The sequence below is a fragment of the Meleagris gallopavo genome, chromosome 2, assembly GCF_000146605.3.
Source record: "Meleagris gallopavo isolate NT-WF06-2002-E0010 breed Aviagen turkey brand Nicholas breeding stock chromosome 2, Turkey_5.1, whole genome shotgun sequence".
Classification (NCBI taxonomy): Eukaryota; Metazoa; Chordata; class Aves; order Galliformes; family Phasianidae; genus Meleagris; species Meleagris gallopavo.
This window is the reverse complement of record NC_015012.2, coordinates 21,822,533-21,850,299: the sequence shown is the minus strand read 5'-3', so window position 1 is coordinate 21,850,299 and position 27,767 is coordinate 21,822,533. Positions and strand designations below refer to the sequence as shown.

At 39.2% G+C, this 27,767-nt stretch overlaps 1 long non-coding RNA gene across 1 annotated transcript; it reads left to right on the top strand.

The window, feature by feature from the left end:
- Positions 1-1,806: 1,806 nt before the first annotated feature.
- LOC116216302 lies at positions 1,807-27,761 on the top strand. Its single transcript, XR_004158810.1, has 3 exons — positions 1,807-3,596; positions 8,940-9,049; positions 26,678-27,761. It is a non-coding gene; the product is annotated as an uncharacterized LOC116216302 (long non-coding RNA).
- The last annotated feature ends 6 nt before the right edge of the window (positions 27,762-27,767 follow it).

The window sequence follows — 27,767 nt, the reverse complement described above, 5'->3', positions numbered from 1 at the left end:
TAATGTAATTCTGCCACGGCAGCAGAAAGAAGATGCTTGGCTGTGGTCTTTGAGGCAAAACAGCTCAATCACACTTAGTGTCGTACACAGCACGCAAGAATTACATTTCCTGGGTCAAGCCCTTTCCACTGAGACCTGCATAAATCTAAAGAGATGCTGCTAACACAGGATTCTAGCAGCATGTTATAAAGCCCCTCTCGCTCTTACAAAGAGACAATGTGGTGGTGGGGCCATACTTAGAAAACATGGCCAGCATCTAGCTGCTGTTAGTGAGAAAGGAGCAAGGCCTGCAGCTTGAGGTGTGCCTCACTGCCTGTCAGCCTCCCCAAGGGCGGGAACATCCATGGCGCAGAGCACAGCCTCCTGCTGCTGCCTCCTATCTCTCGGGTTGCTTTGTAGCTCAGCTCTGGTTTCTCTTCTGCATTTTGAAAAGTTTTTTTAGAAAGGAGCAACTAAAATAGGGAGAAGGGCTGGAGGAGTAAACCAATATCCGCGTTAATTCCTGTTACAGGTGGAAATGCTTAATGGTAGCATCAAAGACTTTCGCTTCAGTCCAAAGGAAAGAGACTGCACAAAGACTTTGTTTCAGTGTGGAGGCTCTCAAAACACTTACAAAGTGCATTAAACCGCTTACCACAGGTACTAGCGTGGGCTCATTTGCTGAAATCAGCTCATGGGATACAGGCATGGAGCTGGTTGCCTTTCCCTTCCACTGGTGTGTCCTTAACAGGAAAACGGTAAATTTCTCTCTTCTCTGGTCATAAAGGGCCAGAAATCAGCACAGAAGGAGATAAAGAGTGTGCAGTCGGAGCCTCCACCGAGTTTGAGTAGAACAAATGAACTGCCATCAGCTGTTACTTGTATACAATAATGAGACTGACAGCCAATTCGTATGTTTGGAGTGGGAGCAGACAGTGCTTACAGCATAGCAGGTGGGTCTAGATTTGCATAAGGTATTGTTTTTCTTTTAGTTTTCCCTTAGTTGTATGTGTTTTCATGCAGCAGGAGCTCAAACAGAATTTTGCAATGCATTACAACATAGAAATTCTGCCCTGGGTGGCAAACACACAGTGTTCCTGCTTCCTCTGAATGAGGGAAGGGGGGAGCAGCAGGACTTGTGTGCGAGCATTGCAGCAGGAGTCCCAGCAGCCTGTGGGAGGCTGAGGGTTGTACTTTCACCGTATTGTGTTCTACTGAAATTGTTGAAATAATGAAAATGAACTCGGTATGCAGCAGAGAAGTGATCAAACCAAGTGAAAATGTGTAACCTTAAGCTTCTTCTCTTGCATGGGAATTTGCCAAACCTTCTTTAACCAAAAGGAACGTAACTGAGGCTGAATGTCCTCCGTGGTCAGAATGCTGATGCCTTCCATTTCCAAAAGCAAAGCATTTGGGCTTTTCAGCAAAATAAATCTCATAAATCATCTTGTTCTGCAAGGTTTAGAGCAGTCTCTTAAACTGGAACTTTTTGCCAGGACTCATCTTCTGCACAAACTTCTCAGATGCTCACATTGTGGGTGATACTGAGGTAAACATATATGAGAAGCCCAACTCACACAAGAAACATCAAAACAGAGGTATGTGGGGTAACATGTTTCAGTGTCTTTGGCTCTTATCAGAGTGGGATTTTCTATAGTTTCATTTTCTTCCCAGTTTCGGGATACAAAGCCTTGTTAAATTCAGGCATGTTGTGGATGCCCATCCCTGGAGGCATTCAAGGCCAGGCTGGATGTGGCTCTTGGCAGCCGAGTCTAGTGGTTGGTGACCCTTCCCACAGCAGGGGGATTGAAACTAGATGATCTTTGATGTCCTTTTCAACCGAGGCCATTCTATGATTCTATGTTATTGCATGCATTTTTTTGTGCTAAGAGATACTATTCCAAAAAGTGGCACTGTACATAGGAAACCTTTTAAAAACCAAACCAGGGACAACTCAGCTCTTTGGCACCTGCAGTTACCTGCAGAGCATTCAAACGTTCCCCTGCACTGTGCTCCCACTTCCCCTTTCCTTTCTCCATGCAGGTAGGTTCCTGACTGACCTGTCACGTGGGAATAATGATAAGAGGTCTCAGTGATTCACAGCTAGGACGTGAGGAGCGCACGGCTCTTTGCTCGCGCTGTGAGGCAGTTAGTGCAATTTGTGCTGTGTGGCTGAGCGAGCAGTTAGAACTGAAGCACGGAGCCATCTGTTCCTCCAGCTGACGGCAGGCATGGCGGGTAGCAGCTCGCTTCTGCTGGGAAGAAACATCTCACTGGCATCAGGGAAAGGTCAGGAAAGTTTTGTTCTCTCCATCTTTATTACAAATTCTTTTGGATTTTCTTTAGGCGCAGGCTGTGTGCTCCAGAGACTTTTTTGGTCCGTGATCAGCATGTTGGGAAGAGGGAAATGGAAACATGGCTGCATTGAGCACCTTCTTTTTTCGTTTCCTACCCAGTTTTGGGGGACACCCATCAGAGTGAGCTTTACACAATTGTTTTGCACTTCCCTTGCTTTGATCACCTCAAAATGCTTCTTTAATTGAGCCGAAGGCCACAAGAAATAACTTCCCTTGAAATCAGCTCTTAGAAGCATTTTAAGAACGTATTCTGGGTGCCATTTTTCATTCATGGCAATTACTAGATTTCTGCTACACCAAAAAGCCATTATCTCATTAGTAACAGGAAGACCAGGAAAAGGTCTGGCCTGCTTCTCAGTGAAGAAGAAGAGCTTATTACAGATGATATTGAGAAACTGGGCATCTGGTGCCTCTTATGCATTTGTCCTTACTGAAAAAGAGATACATGGAACAGATGGCTTGTGCAGCTAACATGAGCAGGAAAGGAATAAGGTGAGCCTAAGACAGGGAGAGAACAACCTGGGGAAGACTTGAGACAATTGTTTTAAGGTGAGCCAGGCCTGACTGTCTGCACCTCTGTGTGCACAGGGAATTGTCAGAAGCAATCTCAGGAGTTCTGGTAGGAATTTCTGAAAGCTGGTTGTGGACAGGCAAGGTACTAGCAGGCTGGGAAAAGTGGGAGGTAGAGCTTCTCTTTAAGAGCATGGATTTGGGAGTAGAGCCAAGTTAGAGTTTTATAACACAGTATATATCAGATAAAAACTTCAAAAACTATATCAAACAAAGCTCATTTGTTTTTAGGAGTAGCCAGAGGATGTTGATGTTCTCTAACTTGATTTGCAGATCTGTGATGCTGTGGCACAATGTTCCTATTAGAAAAGCAAGAAAAGTACTAAAGGTCATGAAGAAAAAGGTTTGATGGCAGACTACGTGGATAATATACTTGGAGGGCTGCTGTCACAGCTTTCTATTATAGGCTGTTCTCAAGCAAATCTTTTAATGGTTTTACAGATAACTAGTGCTGGTCAAAGAAGCATGTTTGTCTACTGTAGCAGAAATGCTAAGTCACTGCTTGAAGCAGTGATTGAGTACCTGTTAGGAAAGCAGGACCAATCTATGGGAGCTCAGGTGCAAGCAATGTGCCTGGGAGACTGCGCTTGGTGGAGTCAGGATCCACTCCTTTTCAGACCTCATTTAAGGGTTGGCAGTGGAAGCAAGAGTGTTGTGCTGGAGATCCCTGCATACCTGAGGCTTCTAAGGGTAAGCAGATTTATTTTTCCTTTGTTTCTTTGTCTACAGAAGCATATCCTGTCTTGCTGCAGACTAGAACTTTATTACTATGCTGTATGAATTCAAAGAATTACCTAGAAGAAGGAAAATAAACAAAACAAACAAAACAAAAAAACTTCCACTAGGACAAAGTCAAGATGGTATTCTTAGCCTGGAAATATCTGCTGCTCTGTGCATGTCCACAGGAAGAAACACTACGCTTTTTTTTCTTTTTTTCCTGTTTCTTTCCTTGGACTACATCACAAGCATTCCTCTGTGAGATCCTGGGCTTTGCTGGTCCCTTAGCCAGCCCTTGTTGTTACTTCTGGACCTACTTTGCTCCTCCTGCTGAGGTATGATGGAGCTGTTCTGAGTCAGCACATACTTTGCTATAGAAAGCACTTATGTTACCTAAGCAATTTTATAGTCTGATATTCCATATAGCAGAAGAAGAACTATCTCCATTAACACATTGATACCTATAATGAAATAATTTAATGCAGACTTTTTTCTTCATCCAATACCTATGGTTATTCTTGTACTGTCATTTTTTTCATATACTGCATATACAGAACTGCAGCCAAACCAAATTTCGTGGCTCATCTCTATCCTGTGATAGCTTGATTTCTAATTAATATGGCCAACTTACATCCTGTAAACCCGAGCAGTAGCATCTGAGCGCTTTTTCTTTTTTCATTAGTCAGTAAACAAGACACCCTTGGCATTGTTTAACCGGTAGGCAGTTGTATTTTATGAGATTGTGGCACACTGGGCCTAGTTCCAGTCCCACTGGAAATTCCTGGTCCCTCTCCAAGGAATTCAGTAAAAAGACAACAGAGCTGCCAGGGCGCGGTTTTTCATCCTGGTGGGTGGATCTGTCCATGCTTTACTGACAGCTCTTTAGCAGTATTCAGAGTGCCAATCTGGATTTGGGTTTATGCGCTCTGTACCAGCCTGCAAGACTAAAGAGCACCAGGCAACAGATCAAGATTTATAACTGAGCTATCAACTAGAGATGTTTTCTTCCAAAAATTGTTCCTAAACAATGCCCAAAGAAATTTTGGCTGCTTTAGTGCTTGTTTTCTTCTTACAGCATATGCACTGTTTCTACCTACTTATTTGGAGTGCTGGCCAGGATTCTATAACAGGCAATATTTGGTTGGAAAATGATGAGGAGGCCAATCCTCATCATATCTAACTTCAGCAACTTAGGAAACTTCACAATTTTCTATGTATTGTCATAGTGGGAAAAACAAAAACAAAAAAAAAACAAGTAGTCAAATAACATTATCTCCCTTCGGCATGAGCTCTATGTTACTTATTGCACTTAGTGAGCCTTTACACTTCTTTTCATCTATTCATGATAAAACCCACCAATGACCTGCACTTATTAAACAGAATTTTCAAAATTCTTTCTTTTGAGTACATTGCCAGACTGTCATTCACAAAGCTGTTTTCTCCTGCTTGAGATGGGAGTTCTCTCTTGACCTTACAGCTGCTCTGAGTGTCCCCAAGCTTGTCGGGCTTTCCTGTGTTCACAACTGCAGTGGTAGTTACATGCCAGCTAAATATTCTGTACACTGTAGGAACATTTTTCTGTCGGGGCAGATGGTCCTCAACTGATAGAATAATACATGAACAGCAGAGAAGATGTGGGTTGATTAAATAATCAGCATACTGTGACATTTGATCGCTTAGCTGTAACTTAAAGCTGGGTCAAAACGTTGGTCTATTAACATGCCTTCCTCCCTCCTTTCCTTTTTTCAGTTGCTGTTATGTTTGTTCCAACTGAAAGTTTTACCAAATGACATGCCTTCTTGGTAGCAAAATGTAAGAATTTTTACCTTTATATGGAATAAAAATAATAATATAAAGGAAATTAAATTTTGTTAAATGAATTTAAGTTGCTGGGCAACCTGTCATACACAGCATGGTATCTGGTCAAACACTGCAAACAAACAGGTTAATGTGTAGTATAGACCAGCATTTAGACCAAAGTGGGCAGTGAGGACTGGAGGGAGGACAGAGCGTTAGTGTGCCTGAATAGCTCTCATCTTCATGGTTTGCTTGGGTGTCCACAAGTCCAGTTAACTATATCAGCTCTACCCCTTCCTGTCTCCTTGCTTGTACTTGTACAATAACAATATTTAAAAGCAGTTTTCAATCGACTGAAGAATAAATGGGGAAAACATGTCTCTCTCAGCAAGGATATCTTTATTCACTAACTGAATACAACCCACCAAATTACTCATCATCTTCTCCAAAACCTGCTTTGTTTTTTTGGAGTTTTTCTGTGAATAAAATGAAAGAGGTACCACTAATGAACTGTTGAAAAATGTTAGGGCTAACTGAAAACTGACACATTTGGTTGTCATGTAACCACTAGGCATTGGATAGGGGAAAAGTTGCTGTATATTATTTCCACTATGCAGAAAAATGAAAGACTTGGTCTGCTACAGCCTAAAATATTAGTGCTGTCTCTGGAGAGCTCTTCCAAAGTTCTGTTGCCCAGTATGAAGTTCTAATATCCTGTAGTGGAGGAGTCCCACAAGCATCACAAGTCAGTTCCTTGTTTTGCTGTGAAATTATTGTTTCCCTTGCTGGTGTCAGTTCTGGAGGTGGTGATCAAAACTTCACGTTTGAGATGGGTCATGAGATAAATCTGATCAGAGGAGGCAGTTTAGGTCATTGTCATTGACACTGTGAATGATGAGAGCAGATCGAGATCGCTCTCATTCCAATATCTGTCTGAGATTAAGAACAAAACAAAGATTTTCTCTGTCAAAGTGATGCAAAACATCTGGAGCTGTCAGCAGATCTAACCATGCAAGAAATGGTTAAGGCAGTGGGTCCCCTTAGAGATTACATTTGGAAATCCAACTTATTAAGGTTTCTTGGCTAGTTTAGATAGCAAACTTTCTAAAGTGATATTAAAACAATCTGGTAAATTTATGTTAAATTCTCTGAAATGGATTTAATAAAAGTTCTATACCTGAAGATTTGTTTCTGTGCATAAGAACTAAGTATATGTATTTTGTGGAAGTAGAGTGTCAACCAAAAATAATATAAGATGAAATCACCTGCTTATAAATATGTGTTGGGAAAGAGGGAACAGCTGCTTGGCAGGTGTTCTGCTACACAGCTGGCAGCTCAGCTCCTGACTGGTTTGCCTCCTCCTAAAGTCTGTAGAAGGCTTTTGCTGCTCAGTTGTGTGATGTGAGGATTGGGTGCTCCTCCTGAAGGCATCTCTGCCTTCTTGAGTTCTGAGTGGACCTTTACGTGGATACAGATCTTTGTTTCTGGTCTTAAACCATTCATATGATACTTGTCTCTTGTACTAAAAGGGCACTTCTTCTAAGTGGTTAAATGATGGGAGAAATTATTTCCTTATACTCATTTATCCCACAAAGTATTATACAGGTGAAATGAACAATTCTAATTTACACAATTTACTGCTATTCTGGTTTTTAAGTTCCTTATCAATAGAAGAAGGATAGGAAATAAGAATCATTGCCAAAGGAATGACGTGATGAACAAACTCCTCTTGGAGAACCGAGGCAGACAGTTACATTTAAAAATGTGAGCTATGCTGACTTAGATCACGCACCTCAGATTCACTTCCCTGTTTAATCTATAAAATGCACCTTGGAAAAACAGCTTTGCTTCATGCAAAATCTCAAAGTCAAATAAAAGAGACTGGGCTGGGAGAGCACAACCAATTCAAAACTGGCATCCTCTGAGCTCAGTCACAAGCTGCAAATTGACAGCTTTCCTGAGGTTCCTATTCAGATGAGTTATAGCATTAATTTTCTCTCTAACCTAATGGAAGGAAGAAAGGCGATTACATTAAGAGCCCTCAGCAAGGGCAGGTATAACTTTTCATCTAGTTATTAACATTTACAACCATCGTCGGCCAGATTCCTTGGAAATGCAGCAAAATCCTCCTTCCTTCCTGACCTCTGGAAGACATGAAACACCAAGTATAAAGCATTTTCTGTCAATAAAGCATTAACAGAACTGGTATGGTTTATAATGTGATGCTTTGAAGCAGATAATGAAAGAGACAAGCTATAAGTGTGAAGCAGATGATTTTGAATAAGAATGCAGTTTGAAAAGTATGCTTAAGTCATTAAGCAGCAATTCTGAAGGTCTGTATGGCTATGGATATTCAAATCATTTTGCAGTCTCATTTAATATTTTTCATTGTGATCTAAATTTTGTTCCTGTAATATTTATGAGGGGGGGCATCATATTAGTGGAATATGAAGGTGACTTAGGATTGAATGTCATCGTTTGGTTTGAGAGATGCTTGAGGCATGCAGTAATGCAGGCATTGTCCACACAGTTAAAGTGGCAGGCAACAAGTCTTGAAGGGCAAAAATGCTAGTTATTTGAGCATTATAGAAGTAAAGGGGCTCGATCATGTGCTGCAGGAAGTTCAATAAGCTTTGTCAGTTATTCTCTTTTAATCTGAAGGAATTAATCTGAAAAAAAAAGTTCAAAGGATGACACTGAATAACGAGCTTGCAAGGATAACGATTACGATATGCATTCGTTATCAGTCCTGGCCAGCCTCCATTTTGTTCTATCTACTGAGCAAATGTGCTTTAAGTAAATCTGTTCTATTGGAGACCTCATCCTGAAACTATTTTCTGGGTGTGGAGGCAGGATGATGATAATACTCAACAAACAAAAAGAACCAACACACTCTGTCTTGAAAGAAAAGCGCCATTTTGAATCTCTAATGGTTTTATACCTCTCTCTCTCATTGCATGCAGTTTACAGTAAAATGAGTTTATTCTTTATTGCGTTTGCATATATTTTGTTTTCTACCATTAGTTTAGAGATTCCTGTGTAAATATTGCAAGTGGTTCTCACTTGATAGTCTTCCTCATTTCAATAATTTTTTGTTTTAATTTTGAAATTACTCTTGCTATCATACTAAAATACATTCTTGACTAACGTTATCAATAAGATTTGCTAAAAAAGCCAAGGAATGATTGAGGTTGCATTCTGGATTTTAGCATTCATCTCATGACTTACTGAGAAGGTAAGTGATGTATATGCAGCATATGGGTGATGTACTGTTCTGAAAGTTGCTGTGACTAGAAGTGCTGAAACACGAGACGCTGACTCAAAGGTGAATTTATATATACGATTATGTGTCTGGGTTTGTTCCAAATAATGGCAAAATGGATTTATAAAGCTGCTCTTTCTTGATGGAAGAACAAAAGCGAGTACTCTTTCTTTTTTTTTTTTCACTGAGAAATACGAAACTTCCCAGTACTTTGATGTGTGCAATGCATAACTATTTTTATAACTCTCATTATGCAGGAAGCAAACCTGTTTCCTCAGAATTCATCGTGGAACTGACTGGAAGAATGTGATGGTCCTGCTGACCCACCCCAGAGACCTTCCTGTATAGCTGTGGGAAGCCTGCAAAGGTAGGCTGCTTCCCAATGGTCTCAGTCATGTGCAGGGCTGGTCACTGTGAATAATTTAAAGATGTCTTAGATTACTCTCACTGGAAATGGTCTTGAAAACCAAAACAAGCATGTGGATTGGGTTGGGTACTGTGTCCCTGAATGCATCTCCATTCATTTGCTCTGCTAGCAGAATGAAGCAAAACAGAAGATGGTAGGTCGGGCACCCACATCACTGTTGTGCTTTGTCTGTGTTTGCATTGCTATATAATGCTTTTAGCCCTTCCATTTCCTGTTTTGCACATTTGATTATTCACGTGGTGCTGATCCACTTGTTGACATCTAAGTTAAACTAAAAACATTCAAGTCTAGATGTTATAATTCTGGTGATGGAGGGAAAAGCAGTGAGAAGTTTCATATTAATAAATAATATCAAAATCAATATGCAATATTGATATGCAAGAATTATGAGTTTAATATCTTAAATGCACCCTTAAGTTCAGTGTTTGCAAGCATGAAACCATTTTCCTATAGGAGTTTAGAAGGTCTTTTTAGACCCATCCATTTGAGCTTGATATGAGTGCTGTGCTGGAGCCAAACTGATGTTTGAACTAGTAAAGTGTGATTGAAGGAGACAGAGCAGCATTTTAGGGACTGATGCTACCTAAAATTAAATTTTAATTCAGGCATATGTAGTGCTTATAACATTTTATGTCACTAGCCTCAAAATTAAGTATACAGCTATAAAGTTGTTCCGTTAATAAATATAAATCAAAAAGTTGGCTTTGGATTTCTCATTGTGATAATGAATTTTAAAAATTATTCATGACCTAACTTGTTGATTTTCAAAAATCCAGGGCTGCAAACACAACAGTATTTGGTTAGAGTAAATTGATTTTGATGATCAGAGGGCTGGAGCACCTCTCCTATGAGGACAGGTTGAGGGAACTGGGCTTGTTTAGCTTGGAGAAGAGAAGGTTCTGGGGAGACCTCATTGCGGCCTTCCAGTACTTGAACGGAGCGTATAAACAGGAGGAGAAACAACTAATTACAAGGGTGGATAGTGATAGGACAAGGGGGAATGGTTTTAAATGGAGACAGGAGGTTTAGGTTGGATATTAGGAGGAAGTTTTTCACAATGAGGGTGGTGACGCAATGGAACAGGTTGCCCAAGGAGGTTGTGGATGCGCCATCCCTGGAGGCATTCAAGGTCGGGCTGGATGTGCCCAGGCTCTGGGCAGCCTGGTCTGGTGGTTGGCTACATAGCAGGGGGTTGAAACTAGATAATCATTGAGATGCTTTTCAACCCAGGCCGTTTTATGATTCTATAGTATGATTTCCAAAACAGATTTTCATCCTAAAGATGACTGGGGGGAGAGGGAAGGAAAAAAAAAAACAACACAAAGCTTCATTTATGTAGAGATTGGTGCAGTACAAGTCTTTGAAACTGATATGTCTTGCAGGATATGCTGGGATATTGAAAACTGAAACAGATTTTTTAAGAGATCAGTCCCCAAAACCCAATACCATATGACTGTCATGAGACTCTCTGTAAAGCATTTCCTAGTGATCTTTCCAGCCTAGGACAATTCTATTATGCATTAATGTTACCTTCAGTGATAGCCTGTCACATGACATTGAAAGTAGTGGAGTGAAAGACCAAATGGTGAGCAGTCCCTGGCATGTGCTGGAACACAGCCACCCATTAGTGCACCCACCTGTAGAGCCACCTTGGACAACACCATGACATGAAGTGTGCTGACTCCCAAGCTCAGGCACAGGTGCACATGCATTACAGTTAATGTAGAGGTGCAGACATAGGAAAACGGAAATCCGTACAAATTCTTTCTGAGGGTAAACCTGAAGTTTACCGTAGACAGCAACTCCTTTGTAACTCATCTGCACTAATTCTTCAGTGTTGTCTCCACTGTCTCTGTTTTAATCGTATAACTTAATTAAAAACTATAGGAGAAAATTAGAAGTGAAAAAGCTACAGTTTCAGAGTGAAAATCCTTATATTATGCATATATTATTACAGTGTAGCTCTGGAGGAACACATCCTCTGTTTTTGTGTTTTATGCCTCAGACTTCAAGAACTGCTGTGTGTTTGGCGACAATGTGTAATTGATAAGATGCCATACAGAACTGTTGCACTGACCTGATGCTTTTTATTTCAGTTACCAGCTATATGCAAAGTGTTTAACCAAGACATGGAAGGTGACAAGACAATAGTACTTGTTCCTGTTCACCTTGAAGTCCCACAAAATCTGAAAATTACATTTCCAAGTATTATTTTTGTATGCTTGGCATGCAAAAAAACATTTAAAAGAGACCTATGTATGGATTCACCAAACAATACTATCAGTTAAGGATCAATTTACAACTAAACATAAAGCTTTTGTGTTAAATAAATATTTCAGTTGCAGTCATCTCAGTACCTGGGAACAGTTAGGTAGCCTGTGGGGGTCATACTAAGCAATACTTTCCCTCTATAACGAAATGGCTTAGGTTTGGGATAGTTCTTGTAACAAGTAATGTAAGAGAAAGTTTTTTATAACAGAGTAAATGAAAGGAGTGTCAGATTAAGGTACAAATAGCTGCATTATCCAGTCGGAACACTTAATGATTCAGTGTCATTTAATTGCAAGAAGAGCTGTGTAGAATAACAACAGAGCAATGCTTTCTGACAAAGAAAGTGGATTTAGGAGGTTTTCTTTGGGCACCATGTGTGCAAGCACTTCAGAACAGACCAGTGCTTAGGTTGTGAAGGCCATGTGTCTCCTGGAGCAGATCCCTTCTTGCAGATTGTTGTTCTATTTGTAAAATCAGTTGTTATCTTGTGGTGACTTAGCTGCAGCATTCTCTATTCAACTCATCTAGTCTGCGTCTCTGGCCTATGTTTTCCAGGACAGCAAATTTCTGAGTTACATGCTTTAGAGTGATGCAGCTTGCTGCAGCCTCTGCACTAAGGATTTCCTGTGTCAAACTGTGGATGGGAAGATGCCAGCATGAAGGAAGGAACCCCAGGAAATGGGGCTGCTGGCAGTGAACTGGACATGAAGGATAAGTGGCTGTCAAGAGGATTGGTCCTGTCCATAGAACAGCTTTCAGTGGCCTTGGGAATGGGACAGGGCTTCTGTTCTGCCTTTGAAGTGGAGAAGTACATTATCTAAAAGGATTTATGTGTGCTCGGTGATGCTTAAATGCCTTGATTTAAGTAACTCTGTATCTTAATTGTTATGTGTGGATTTGTTTCTAACATCGTGTTACAAATGCTATTATCTTATGCAACAATCACAAATTCATTATGCAAGTAATTGTACAAAAGCTATGTGTTCTTTGTGGCTGTAGCCCTTGAGCGTGTTAGTTTTCTACTCAAAATTTTCCATTAGGAAAATATTTGCGATCTTAATTCTGATTTAATTGCTATGCCTGGGAATTTTATGGTCACTAATTAGGTTAATACCGATCATTTGAACACAAACATAATTAATGCCCCACAGTATTAAAATTAATCATACATTTAAATCTAAATTAAATTAATTAACAGTGAGAGTGAACAATGGCCACATTTCTGATTATACCATGTCAAGACTTCCTGAAGAAAACCCTCACTGAACTAATAGAGATGAATCACGTGCGTGTTTCAATAACTATCTGTTAGTAATAAATGAATTACAGGGTAAAGATGATGCAGGGCTGACATTCTAGAATATTTAATTTTTTAATTTTTATTTATTTATTTATTTTTGATGCAGAGGGAATTATTTTTCTTAAGTTCTTGTGTTTCTTTGCTGAACAAATATACACAAAATAGTCTGGAGAGCAAATCTTCATCAGCTCTGCTCAGCAAAAGAGGTCCTTTTGCCTGTTTTGAAGGGGAAGAGAGAACGCTTCTACAGATGTCTGCTATACATAGGGATGTGACACAGCCTCAGTAGCCTTCTACTGAAGGTTCAAATCAGAGTTTGCACAAAGATAGCTGCGTGAGCCAGCATTGCTGTCCTCTTGCAGCTCCACCGTTTGCCCTGTGTCCAACTTCTATGGCAGAGTTTGCATCCTGGGCTATTCACATGGGTTGGGTCTGGTGAATGAGCCCAGTGCTGCAGCTAAGCTGTCAGGTCGAAGAGGATCAGTGGAGCTCTGTTGCTGTGGAACAGTTCCTGTCCTGATCGTTTCTGATCTCTCAGCTTCCTAGGGCTGGGGAAAGGAACAGGAGCTCAGAAGTCATTGCATACTCAGAGCTTCCGCAGTGGGGCCTGATAGGAGACAAACTGGAGGGACTTCTGTGTGCAGGCCTCACCAAGAGGCTCTTGTCACTGGAGGTGGGGAAATCACTTGCTGGATTTAATAGAAAATGTAATTAGGGTTAACCTGAATTTAAATAATTGTTAGACTACTTAAAAGCTATTAGCATGCTCTATCATTCCCTATCAGAGAAATGCAAATACATGTCACTGCATCAATTCGTGAGAACACAGATTGGAAGCTGATAATTGTTGCTATAATTTTCCATCCAAGATTTCTTAAAAACTCCTCCTATGGATTTCCATGACAGGCCACCCAGAGACATGGCAGGTTTTAATTCTTCTACTACAAACCTCAGCACTTGTGATAGTCTTTCTATTAGCAGCAGTGAACTAACGTGGGTGTTGGCAGAAATATAAAGATGTATTCATTCTGCATTTGCAAATTAATTTATGTTCAAGGATGAAAAATGGAGTATATACAGAATTAAAACTCCCTGTAATTTTATATAGCATTGAAGTAATGATTCCATCCTGCTTCTGTTAAAGACTAAAATTTTTAATGAGCACTGGATAAATAATTATCTTGGTACAGGTTCTGTAAGTTCACCATGTTTAACACATATATATATTATTTAAAAAGCCTGACGTCCAATTTAGCATTAGATAACTCTTTTGCAAACAGTCTCACAGTGGATGTGTTTAGCAGTTGTTTAACATTGCCTTCCCCAGCTCTAAAAGGGTCCTACAACAGCAGTTTCTCTCTGCTTGCCAGGCCATGAAATATACTCTGTAAAGCTATGTAGCAGATTATTTAAAAGAAATATCTGAAGACAGGCAGACTTTTTATGTGCATTAATTACCTCCAACAGAACTGAGGATCAGATGAATATAACTTGAAGTTTTTTATTTTTTGGAAAAAAAGCCCCAAATGTCAATGATAGTAATTCTTTGAAATATTGATCCTAGGATAAAATTCAGGAGATGGGTCTAATCCATGGCTGTTATTACATGAAGCAGTCCTTGGTAATGAGCACTGTTGCAACGTATTAAGAATATGATTTGATCTGCCTTCTGAAAATCACATTTCTCAGAATGTGGATTAAATTTCCCTTCTCGGTACTTATTCTTGCTACCGGTGTCAAAGCAGAAACTGCAAGCAACGTGATAAAAGAAAAAATGTATTATTTCCTTGCAGTTTCTGTAGCTGCCTGTTTTGAATTGGTGTTTGGTGACAGCCCAGAGCTCACTCTTCAGGGAGTGGCACTCTTTGCACTTTCTGTGCTACAACGGCAGCAGTGTTGTAAAGGGCAGTGAATAAACCTGGGCACGTTGAAATATTATCATAAAAATACATTTATTATTTCTCTCCATTCATATTAATAGATTCTGTTTGGGGAATGTTCAACAGAGGCATTGTGCTGGTGATACAGCCGCCCCCGAATCTTTCCCCAGGTTGTGCAGAATTAGCATAAGTACTTTGTGCACACAGCTGCAGCTTTCAGCGTGCGGGAGCCTCTGCAGCAGCTCTGCTTCCCTGAGAGGGGACTTTGCCAGAGGAATGGCACTGGCATGGATTCAGAAGCCACACACCCACCCTCTCTTCCTACGCACACTTTTGTACTGTCACCATGCATCAGCGTGGGAACACAGCTTTGCAGGTCAGAGGCTGCTTAGACTCTGCTGAACACGCTGCCTGAGTGCTTTTCTCTCGCTGTCCCCTGCTAGAAGAATCTATTTCCTTGAGCAAAATGTAAGCCATATGGGATAATGCTTTTAGAAGCCTGGAAGTCAGATCCTTTGAATTTTTTACTTTACAAACTTAATTTATGCACATATGAAAGTAAAGCTTGTTTTCGTTTTTCTTCTTGTCTCTTTCCTATCCAAACCATAAAAAAAAACAAAAAACTTTCCAATGATGTTTGAAAAATTATTTTGAAATTTAGAAAGATAACCCCTGAAAAATTGTTTTGACAAAAAAATTTGAAAACAAGCCATGAGCTTTATTTTTTTTCCCTCTATCAGTTGTATGAGGACTATCTCTAAAAATGTTGCTGTGTCTAGCATAGCATCAGCAGCATGTGTTAGAGCTGGCAATAAATCTCATTTCTCCAGTGCCTGCCCAGTTCTTTATTGAGAAAACTATTCTTCCTCACAGCAACTCATTTGTTGCTGTGCATGTCTTGGTTTCTAAAATAAAGTATATGAGATTTATAGGAAAGACTTGCTTTAAGATTGTTTTTGTTTCAAGAGATCTGTTCTGTTTGTGCTCTGAATCAGAGAAGGCTCCAATGAAAACAAGCATGTAACAGGAAAACAAAGATCGGTTTCCCGTGTGTTCTGGTGTCTTTGGTTACTTCAGGATCACTTGGGCACATTTCATTCACATTTCATTTCATGCACTGACGTTTTCAGAGCAAATTTCCAGATTCTGCTGTACCTGTGGAAATGGTTCTGTGGCTTCCACAAGGGATTACGTAAGGTATGTTGGATTTAGACTTTGACTTGTCGCAAGTCCTATATTAAATTAGGGAAGTCAAAAGATGGAGGAAGATGAATGTGAATAGGTTTATGTTACTGATGCTATCTTTGGCCCTAAGCATACTGACCAGCAGCAAAAAGTTTGTCTGAACTTTCCCAAATATTACTGTGAAATTTGGCACTAAAGATGGAAAGTATTCATCAAATGTTTTGAATTTGGCACCTCTAAAAGAATTGAAAACAAGGTAGCATTGGGAAAATAATGAGGATCACCTAACTAGAGTTATTACTAAGAAGGATATATGGTCATTCTCAGGCAACAAAGTCTGCTTATTTTCTTTTCAGAAGCAGAAGCTTTTAAAGGATTGGTATTGAACTTTGATGCTATGCCTCAGTGCATTTTTTTGTCTATCATTAGATATCATTTATCACTGGAGTTACTCAGGACTATTCTCTGCCTACTGAACATCAGCTTGTAATTGCATTCTTTCTGTTCAATCACATCTTTTTGTCTTGTTTAGGTCACAGAGCACTATGTTATCCTTAAATATAAATGCCTAATCACTAACTCTGAAAGAAAATAATATTCATTTTGCTGATTTGACTGGTCTGATACCATTGGAATATGCTGGCTTCAAGCAGAAGCAGACTTTTGGAGGAATGGTATATTCTGTGGCAAAACCTTTGGGTGGGACCTGCTCAGTATGGTGTCATTTTGCATAAAGCTGGATTATCTCTACTTCCTTTGACCTTAATCATATCATGTGGGTACATAATTCTGTTAAAATTCCCTTGTATAAATACTTTCAAACAAGGTAAAGTTTAAAGTTCATTTCAAAAGTCTTAACTCTTGAAATTGTAAATCTGTCCCTCTTAAAACAATGGAAGCTTTTTCTGTATGAGCAACACACTTCAGCCATTGATCACACTTGAAGCCCAGAGATCTAAGCTGCGTCCAAAAGTTGCTAATTACCAAATAATTACCAAATCAATGCAACTGAGATATGGCTTGTCCAGTGCTAAATAACCACACAATGGCTTGCTTATTATACAGGAAGTATAATGGCAGCAGTTGGCAAACCAAGTCTTACAACTTCAGACTCGTGTTCAGTGCAGTAGATCAAAATGGTCTTGCTTATCTGGATGCATTTTTCTCAAAGTGGTGTGAGGGTATTTTTTTCATTTGTTTTAAGTCAGATTCTTGTAAATTAAGTTGCTATCTATAATCATAAATGTATTTCTCACTGACTCTGGCTTACATCCAAGCACGCTTATTTTTTTCAGCAGTACAGTGTGTTCCTCTTTTATGAATGGCAGGAAAGTATGTTGTGATTTTGGTATGATCAGTTGTCCTTTATTATGTGACTACAGCAAAAATAACTAGTTCAATCATTATTGTTTGGTTTAACAGCATTAATTTCAGTGAACAGTAGTATTGGTACTCTAATAAAATGAAACAGATTAATTTCATAAAGCTGCTCACCAATAATTTTAGTGGGCATGTTTTAAACTGAGGAAGAATTTGGAAAAACAGTACATTCATTAGGTTTAGTTTTTCTAGCCAAAAACTCTGTGTGGATTATCCTCCCTCTACCTGGATGCTACAGAAAATAATGTATAAAATCAAGAAGTATATTACCCTTTTCCTAAGTACCTTACCAAATAACTGCAACTGAATCTAATTAGTCTGAATATTAAATAGAGAGATTCAGTCGATTAGTGAAGAGAAACTCAACATTAGTTATTGTTGATAGTGTGCTGATTGACAGCATGTGTGAGTGATTGGTTTGTGAATCATCTGATTTTATCGTGCCTACTAGTTACAAACTATTTATTTTCATGAAGTAAGACCATTCTGTAGTCTAAACCTCATCACATTGCCAAAATATAAGCTCTAACCTCTGTTATCCATGTTATCATGATAGATGTCTAGACTTACATAGATTTGACTTAACTAAGAAAATTGTACTCTGGTTGTCCTAGGCAGATATCCAGAAGCACTGTTCATTCAGATGGATTAAATGAAGGCACTGGTCTGCTAGCCTGAATATACAAATGAATTTCTGTTTGTCTGTTTCTGATAGCAGTGGTAATATATATTTGAGTGGCAGAGGGTTTCCATGCAACATCAAGCTCCACATGTTATCTCCTTTTAGAATTTGTATATTAATTCATTTAACATAAGTGTTTGAATTCATAGAAGTTCATTATTCAGTTTGTATGATAATTCACACTTCATTAATTGTGAATCTTATTAACTTATTTAAATAGTTAAATAGGTAAGTACCTGTTTCCATTTCAAACCATTTTACCAAATGTAGAGCATAAGATTGGTGTCAGTGTACCTGCAGTAAAACAAAACAAAACAAAAAACAGAACTCAGCTACCATAGAAGTACTGCTCAAGATGCAACCTGTTTGATAATAACTTCCCTCATGTCTTATAGGAAGAACTTTTCTACAGAGGAAAGTCAAATTGTTTTATGTCTTTTTCCAAATTATGAATTGCGTGTATCAGTATCATCGCTTTACCCGTATTCTGAAGGACAAGTTGTAATCTGTAGGTTTACATCCTAGAGATGTGCTCTGCACTTAGTCACTGTGAGGAAAAATTGACTTCATTGGATTTTCGTGGCTGGAGAAAGTGACCATAGTACATCTAGACTACTCATTTAATTCATTTAAAAGATACAGATCCCTGCTTCAGGGAAGACAGCTCCTTAATCTCATAAAAAGATTATAAGCCATTTGTCACACCAAAAGTTTGCTACTAGGTGGCACAGAAAACCCCGTATTATATCTCTTTGCCCTACATAGTTTTTGAATACATTCCTAGTAGACTTTTCACCCTTAATTCCTCTGTACAGTTAAAACATGCCTAACATGCAACACACACCTGCATATGAAAAGGCCGTGAATATATACTTGGTTGGACTGCATGTAGTTCTTATATTTTTCAGATATTCTGAGTAGGAAAAAATGTGAATGCAATAATAATCTTTGGACTGTAGAGGACCTGCACAAGATCAAAGTAGAACTCAGGGCCCTGCACAGTATCGGAACATCCATAGAACAAAATATGCCCAGACACAAAACCTGGATACTTAAATATGTTTTTTATGATGACCATTATTTATACTTCTCTTTTGAAATCAATGTAAAATGTACAGAAATATACAGAAATGACAAAAACAACTCTTCTTGCTTATCATTTAGAATGTACGCAATGTAACTGAATAGTTTGGCTAGTCATTTGCTGTTTTAATGACAGCAAGTACAGACTTTGAGATAAAAATAAAACAGTCACACAATAATAAAGATTTAATAAAATTTAGCAGTGGTGAAAAAATTTCATTCTTAGTGAGATTTTATGTATTGGGTCTTATGTATAGGGTCTTGATTTCTCTTTGACCAAAATATTGTTATGCAACAAATGATTAATCAGGTAAGTGTCTCATTAAATAATTTAAAGAGGAAGGGCCAGATTCCATCTTAAACTAGAGTGACGTAATCTCAGGACTTTCTCTTTTGGAAAGTTAGGCAATCTACAGTTGGAAGAATATCAAAGTTGAGGCTTGGGAGTGGGTTCAAATGAAATGCACAGCCAAAGAATGACCTCCCAAGGACAGTGTAGGTAGAAGAGAGAGAGTGAAACGCACAGATGATGACCAGCAACAGGGACCAATGGCTTTGTGAGAACTGGCAAAGGAAATGGTGGTGAGCAATATAGGATTTTTTACTTGGACCTGAAGCAATTTTGGGAGCCAACAAGAACTGCCAAGGCAGAGCAATTGAGTAGATTGAGATTGGCAAAGAAGAGGTCCTAGATACAGGGAGTAGCATGTAGCTGGAGAGAATGAAAAAGGAATTTAATACTGGAGGACAAGGAAGGCATAAAGTTAGGAAGAGTCGTTATAGACAGCTGTTGCCTCACAGTTTTATCAGCATTGTAATAATACAACTTGACAACTTGCATTTATATCATTTTAAAACATGTTGTAGTGGATTTGTGAATATTTTCCCCATTTCCTTTGAATTTTCCTTAAAGGCTCTTGCTTATTTGCCTGTCTGAGAAACAGTGTGAGCTCTAGATGGGCATTTAATAAATCCAAAGGTAATACTGTTCTACTTTCATACAATTACCTAAAGCTTTTTGGACAACAGAGAAGTTAAGATACATCTTTTCGTGAAAAACTTTTAGATGGCTAATGCAAACTTGTGCCAGAGTCAAGCTCGCATCAGGCAGAAATAATGGTTTTAAAGCTATTTGGCTAATGCATTTCTGCCCCATCATATGTTTTCATACCTTACAAACTTTGCCCATACCAAACTAATACTACTTTAGTCCCACCATAGGCTGGCAGTTGTGCCAATATCCTTGGGGAGTCGTGTTTACTTCTCTGCTGTTCCAGGGCTGGACCAGTTTCTTCTTGTGGAAGAAGATGGCTCTTGAGGAAGGGAGAGAGCAAGTTAGTTGATGGCTTGTGAACAACTTCTTTTATGTACTTCAAACTAAAGTTAGATTAATTTGTTACTGATTTTTTTCAAAACAAAACTATATTTTTTTCATTGTGAAGTTCCCTGTTGATGAGTGTGTGCATTTCAGAAATCCTTGTTGTAGTTCCTGCTAAATAGCACCCAGACTGGAATCTGGGCAATGCTCAAAATCATGTACTAAATCTAGGAAATTCAAAATGATTTTAATGAACTGCTTTTGCAACATTTTTTAAATTGCCATAAGAGATGTAAATAAAGCCTGGGTACTTCATACTAACAATGCTGCAACTTCAGTTCTGCAGCCCTTCTGCAGAATTCTTAATCTTACTGTGGTTTTATAAAGAAGTGGTTTTTTTAATAACTGGGACTGTACTTCTAGTTTATATATAACGTGGTGTTGAACTTTTTTTTCCCCTATGGAAAAAACCCTCCTTTAATAATAAGGCAATAGAGAGATTAATCATGAAATATATTTAAATAGGTTTCACATTTAACAGTGACTTTTAACAATTTTGCAGGTTGCATATATTTTTAGAAAAAAAATTCTTTAAATTCAGTAGAGTCATTAATATATCAATAGAATACTTGCGGTGCCATCAGAATGAATGACATATTCTGCTAGTTATTTTAAAAGTAAGAACAGAACATATGTTCAGAAACAGAATTAAGAACAGCTCTGCTGAGTCCAGAAATCACAGTAGATCACATGCTGCTATGTATCTTAGGTATATTGAGAATAATTAAAAGGCACAGTTAAGTTTTTATCATTAGAAGAAACATTTAGCCAGGTGCTAAATTTGCTAGGCTCAAGCTCTCAGCTGCATGGGAGGATGCACACAATAAGTCACTGCAATTAGGCAAAAATTAAACTGGTTGAAGATGCAAGTTCCTTGCAGAGAACAGACCCTAAGAGGTCTGGCTGCAGCTACAGCATTCCGGTTGCTAAGGGGACAGTGTTTGTCAGGCGCTTTCTTTTGTGGGTAGATACCGTCATCCTTCTCTACTGAGACCGGATTCTCCTCTGCCACGTGCAGATCAGCTATGCAAAAGCAGCCCCTGCAATCCACAAGGGGACTTGGCCAAGGTTAGCTAACAGCAGCAGCCGTGGGCAGTTTTGGCCAGGGCTAGTCAGTGAAACAGGGGTTGCATGCTTTTGGGAGCAGCTGACACCATAAAATGTGTTGTCATGCTGTTCTCAATTCCTTTGCTTGAGAGGACAGTTAGCTTCATGCTGCCACAGGAGCCTGTGAATGCACTGCTTGTACAAGCTGCCTTGGTGACCACAGATGAATCTCTCCCATCAGCATGTTCTCAGTGCAGCTGGTGAACAGCTAGCTTGGACAACAACCTCATCCTGTATACCATTCAAAGTGATTTTTTTAGTTATCATCACTGCGACATCTTTAACTCTGCCTCTGTGTGTGCTATGTTGTCAAGACTTGGTACAGCATGGTCTCCACAAAATCCGTTTGTAGTTTCTCCTCCTACTATGGGATCAGGTCCTGAGAGCACAGTTATTACGCTGCCAGGAGCCAGTGCAGTACACTGTTAGCATCTAGGATCATCTTTCTAAACAGAAATAGCCATCCGCAAGAGCTGGATCATGTCTTCCCGTTCTCTTTTTATATTTTATATAAGTATGAATAGAGGTAAATGATTTTGTTTTCTTTTATGGAATTACTTTTGATGGCTTACTGATGAAGAAGATTTATTCCATAAAAAAAAGGATATAATTTTCTAGACAGTTGTTTATACTGTCCATACAGTGCTTCTGCCTCTTTTCACATTGCTACTGTATGTGCAGTTTTTCTTATTAGAAGTCTGCAGATCTGTTCTATAAGAAAGTACTGCAATTTCCTTCCAATTATGTGCTGAGAGATTCCTATGTGTTATCTGTCTTTGAAAATGCAAGAGTTTTTCGTTGCTGCTCATGTAAAATATATGTTAAATTGTGCATATTATTTTGCTGTTGTAGCTGAATGGCTCATTTTTCCTATTTTGCTGAAGTTGTGTTGGCTGTTTGCTAGTATTTGAAATTATTAGCCTGATTTCCCAAGCAAATGAAGCTTATGTGAATGTGTTTGCCAAATGCTTCTGCCTGTCAAAGCTGAGGGGAGCCTCAGCTTTGAAACAGTTGATGTGGTTCATCAAGATCCCAGCAATAATTAGGTTCCTTCTATTTCATGGAAATGAACTTCCATGCTGAGGAAAGAGAAAATGAAGTTAGTGCCCCCATTGAAGAAAAGGCCAAGAGAATCAATCAATTGTGACAGTTCATCATTTATACTTTTTGTTTTGCAGTTTCATGACTGTCCAAACAGCACACAGAGAGCCCTGGAATAATTGTAGCATGTGCTGGTGTCTCTGAGGGTGTGATGGGGGTGGGCTAAGGATATTCCTCTAAGGAGGGAGAGAGATAACTTGTGAAGGTCTTTCTCTGCAGGAATCCCCCTTCTTTCGTTCTGTTTCTTGTGGAAAAACAGATATGTCCACATGGATTTTGGATTATTTCTAGCACTGGACTTTTGGACACAGTTTTAGTTTATGTTTTCTGTTGTTTGCAAGATGCAGTAGTTTGCTAATAGGCACATTTTCTTTGAAACTTCCTTGTATTTCTTTTTTAATGGTACCAACTGTGTCTTCATTATCCTTTTGTTTCAGAACAGTTCAGGGCAACACAGCAGAATTCTGTTTGCCTCAAATAACCTGCACTGGTTGAGCTCTTAGTGAGTGTACCATTAAGAGTCATTGTCAAACTTATCTGGCCCTCAAGTTTGCAGATGACACATGCCTAACTGAATGACAGCAAAAATAATAGGCACCAAAATCCATTTTTTTTTAATTTACATTTTCAGTTTTTATTTCTGTAGCAGATGCAATACCCATAGATTAGCAATGTGAAACCGAACAAAATCTTTACATTTTGCCATAGCTTACAGGTCTCTTTCCAACTGTATTTAAATTGGAAATCTGACCTCATGGAGCCTCGTATTTGACAGAAGGAAGGTACTGCTTGAAACATTGAAACATTCTTTTTGAACCTCTCAATCATTTATTTATGAACATGAAGTCATATGCTGAGTGGTATTTGGCCAGATCGTTTGCTTCAAGAGTCAGGTTTATGATCCTCATCCAACAACAGCAGACTTGAGAGTATTTGGTATATTACTCTTAACAGATATAGCTAGGCAGTTCCTGACAAAGGACCCATTCTGTCTTTCCTAGCCTTCCTCTAAAAAACAGTGAGAAGCTGAGGCTGAGAGTCACAGATCATTTGCTTAGTGCCAACAACCTGATCATGCAAAACTTAATACTAAAAGGTCAGGTATTTAATGTTCTAGTAATGAGCACTTTGTGTGAAAAACTAATCTGAACAGACGTAAGTTGTTAATCTGATTGGCACTCTTCACAAAATAGCTGCCAAAATTCTTATGGAGAGATGCAAACTGATACCCCAAATCAATTAAGGGAACAGCACTGTATTATAAACCTTATAAAGCTGTCTTTTCAGCTGCTGGAGCAAACATAGCTTTGAAAGCTAACAGTTGAAGATACCTCAGAGGTCAGCTTTTAACTTCAGTGTTCTGGTTTAGAGCTTTTGGGATTGTCTGTTTTGATGTTGCTGCATCAGATATTTCTACATACCTTTAAACAATCTGCAAGGGTAAAATGCCCTAAAACTTCACATCATTCTACTTCTCACTGGAACTTTGGTAAGGCCCCTGGTTTTAAAAAACAACCAATGAAATAAACAATTCAAAAACAAATTCAAAAGAAACAGAAGTTCAGTTTTGTGGGAGTTTTCATCAATTCTTTCAAAATCTTTTTTTTATTCCATACTGGAAGACAACCAGACAAAAGGAACACACAAGTGTATGCATGCACGTGCATACAAATATAATCTTAGAACACCCCATTAAGGAAAAGTTCAGCAAAAGGTTGAGTTTTCTAACAGAAAGAGTTTACTTTGATAACATTAAGATGGTATATTTAAATTTCAACGTTATCTTAAAATATAATAAGTAAAAAGACTTGGAAAAACAAGCTTTTTTCTGAAATGAAATACCTTGCATATGCTCTCAGCATTGTTCCTCCCACAAGTATTTCATTGAAATCATATACTTGCAAAGTACCTACAGATCTGATTGAAATGGCAATGTCCTGGTGGAAAATTATGTCCAGCTGTTTGAAGATTTCTTCTGCTGTTTATTTAACTGTGAGCCCATTTTGTACAATATGCATCATGACAGTTATAGGTAGGATATCTGGCATTTTGATGAGCAGATTATTAATCCGGGTCTGCTACCTCTGTGATTACTCATAGTCTGTGTTTTTTAACCCTTTAGTTAGGCTTTTCACTCATACAGTCTATATTTTCACTAAGCGCAGGCTCTTTAAACATATATTTTCTAATACTATGATGGGTATGGCTAAGGCAGAAGAGAAAATCTGGATATGTTTGGTGTGAATCATGCCTTAAATGTGCAAAGAATCAACTTATAACGAGGGCCAGATAACTCAAAATTCCAGGATAATCTCCCTGTAAAATAAAAACATGCTGGTTGTGAGAAAAATAGTTGCAGAGCTCTACTTAGAAAGATCAAATATTTTTATGTAGCTCACAAAGATTTAAGTAAATGACAGTACTAAGATACGTTAGTCTTAAAACACAGTTGTGTCACTATACCACATCTATAAACTATATCATATCTCATATATATACTTACATAATAATGTATTACTGTCCTTGTTTTCACAGTATCTGAGACCTTCATGACTTTTATTGGATTTTTGCTCATCCTAGAGTTTCCAGCAGCTTTTAATATTAATTACCGAAGTGGCTTCATGTCAGTGCAGTGGGGGAAGCTTCTGTGTAAGCAGTTTGTTGAAAGCTTTAGGGTTTTCAGGATAAAACTTGTATAGGTACATCAGTTAGTGGGTAAACCTGCTGTTGGCAAATATGTTGTCACAACAGGTGATCTTCTTCCCTTTGACAGGAAAATACTGACAAGCTGCAAATCATTTGTATATCCTATTGATTTATTTAAGGTCTCCCTTTGAGCTGTATTCACGTTTTTGCAAATTTTTGCACTTCTGTACAGGTGGCAGATGAATAGCAGCACACGAAAGTACCTTCAGCTAATAGTTGCCCCAGGATTTTGCAGAGAGTCTCTGACACATTTAGAACTGACTGGCTGCATTCCTTTTACAAGGGGAATGGATGAAGCTACAGCTTGCACTGCTGCAATTGTACCAAAAACAAAATAGATTTGGTACTTTGTTCGGGATTTTTCCCTCTTGGTAACAAGTAAAAAATTAGACTGGTATGGTAGTGGGCAGTAGTATCTAATATCTAGATTTTCAACATATCCTTATGAAAATAAAGCATTCCAGGATGTTAATTGCAAACATGAGCCACATAAATGTGACAACTTGTGAGGATCTCAAATATTTTTACAGCACTATTTATACATCTTGCAAATTGATCCCAGATTCTCTACAGGTGTGTGGCTGCACCCTGGGATATTTTGCTGATTCTGGCATCTGTAACTGGTAGTTCCTTTGTTCTGGGATACTGCCAAAAGAGGACAAAAAAGAGAAGAAAAAGTAAATAAAGGCGAGAAGAAGAATAACAACTCAACTCTTACATACTCAGTCCCACAGGAGTCTTGGTTCTTGTGCTGAACACAAGAATGCTGTCAGAAATATAGTGAACAAGGCAAATTGTGCAGAAAACTTTAGGGCTGGAACACTTTCTAGGAAAGAATAGGAAATTATAGGGGTAATTTGAGGTAAATGTCAGTGCTGGTACAGAAGACTATATTTGCAGTAAGTTTTGCTGGCATTTTCTCTTTTAAAATCCTTTTTACAGTTGCTTTAATCTGGACAAACGCCTGTCCTTTGGGACACATATTTGCTGAGATGGCCATTTTGCTCAGTCTGATTTTGCTTTTTGGCTCCCGAGTTGCTTTTGCTAACTTTGGTGAGGAATAAAATTGAGAAAATGCATTGAATTTTCCATATGACAAAACATCTTTGAAGGTGGTTAGGCTGGAGGAGATTAATGTTTCCATGGTTTGAACAGCAAATTAACATTTAGGAGAACAAATAAACCAGTACCAAAGATGCTCTTTCTGATGATCTTGTGAAAATTTCCCTGTTTGGACAGTTTATACATGAAAGCTGCTTTCATATATGAACATGTTCTGTTCCCTAACAGCTCCAAACAATAACAGCACTGTACAAACAGCAGAGGAGTTTTACATATGTGCTGTCTCCTCTCATTCTTATCCACAACACAGTCCAGCCCTTCTGTTTGCTCTGTTAATCACAGGAGCTACTCAAAGATCTTCCTTCTTATTCCAAGCACCCCGTGTTGAATGCTACCTGACCAGGGAGCAAGTTTTTTGTTGCTTCTTTTGTAGGGGAGTTCTGCAGGGTTAGAAGAAGAGCGCAGAAGGCATCTGGGGTGGGACAGCATCTGCAGATCCTTGGAGGCTGCTCTGAGTCCAGGAGGTGATGAAGGTCGGAAGCAGTGATGAGGGAGACGAAGGACCTGAGACAGGTGGGACAACGCTCTCAGGAATAAGGTTTGAATTTTGTCTGGTCCTGTGTGTTGGGCTCCATGATCCTTGTGATTCTGTCAGGGGAAGGAGCAACCAGTTGGGCAGGAGCTGGAGGCAGGAAGGTGTGAGGGGAGGATGTGAGCCACAGCAAAGAACCTCCACGGTCCAATTCCCACCAGTCAGCAACCTGATCCCCTCAAAAAGAGCTACGTACAGTACCACAACGTTAACCCCCTCTAAATTCATCTCATCCCTTTTAGCCTTACGTTTACTTCAAGCATTTGTGGAAGACGATTATGAATGTGAAGATGTCACGTTCGTCTGAAGATACCTAGCGTGCTTGTGAACATGATTACTGTTTTATGCCCCTAAAACCATAGGAAATCAGACACTATGGTTACAAAATGTTAAAGTGGGAAACAAAAGGCACTAAAAAGTGAGAATTCCAGAGTCTTTATTCTCTACAAAACCGGATTGACTCTCAGATGCCATCTGCCCAGTGCACCCAGTCAGTCAGAGATGGGACGGGAGGGAGCAGCCTCAGTGATCACGCAGCGATCACGCAGTGATCGTGCATCGCAGAGCAGTGCAGAGGGGTAACTAATTCTGACATATGCTGTCTTGCAATAGCTTTGCTTAGCAAAAGGAGGATATTTTCAGCACTGTCACTGGAACGTGCAAGCATTCACACCTGCACAGGCAGGAGTGCAGCACACCTGGCTCAGGTGCTGCACGTGGAGTCAATGGAACCACGGTCAGATGGAAACTAACACTTCAGCGTTGTTTGGCTAGACCAGCTATTGGGAAAATAATAATTTTCCCCCAAAGGCGGAAATCGCTTTATTTGTCGGGAGAAGGAATCAATCTTTTAACTACACAGCTGTAAGGGCGTAGGGAGAGAGGTCACGTGTACCCCCTACCCCACTGTGGGAAGCCCCCCCCCGGGCAG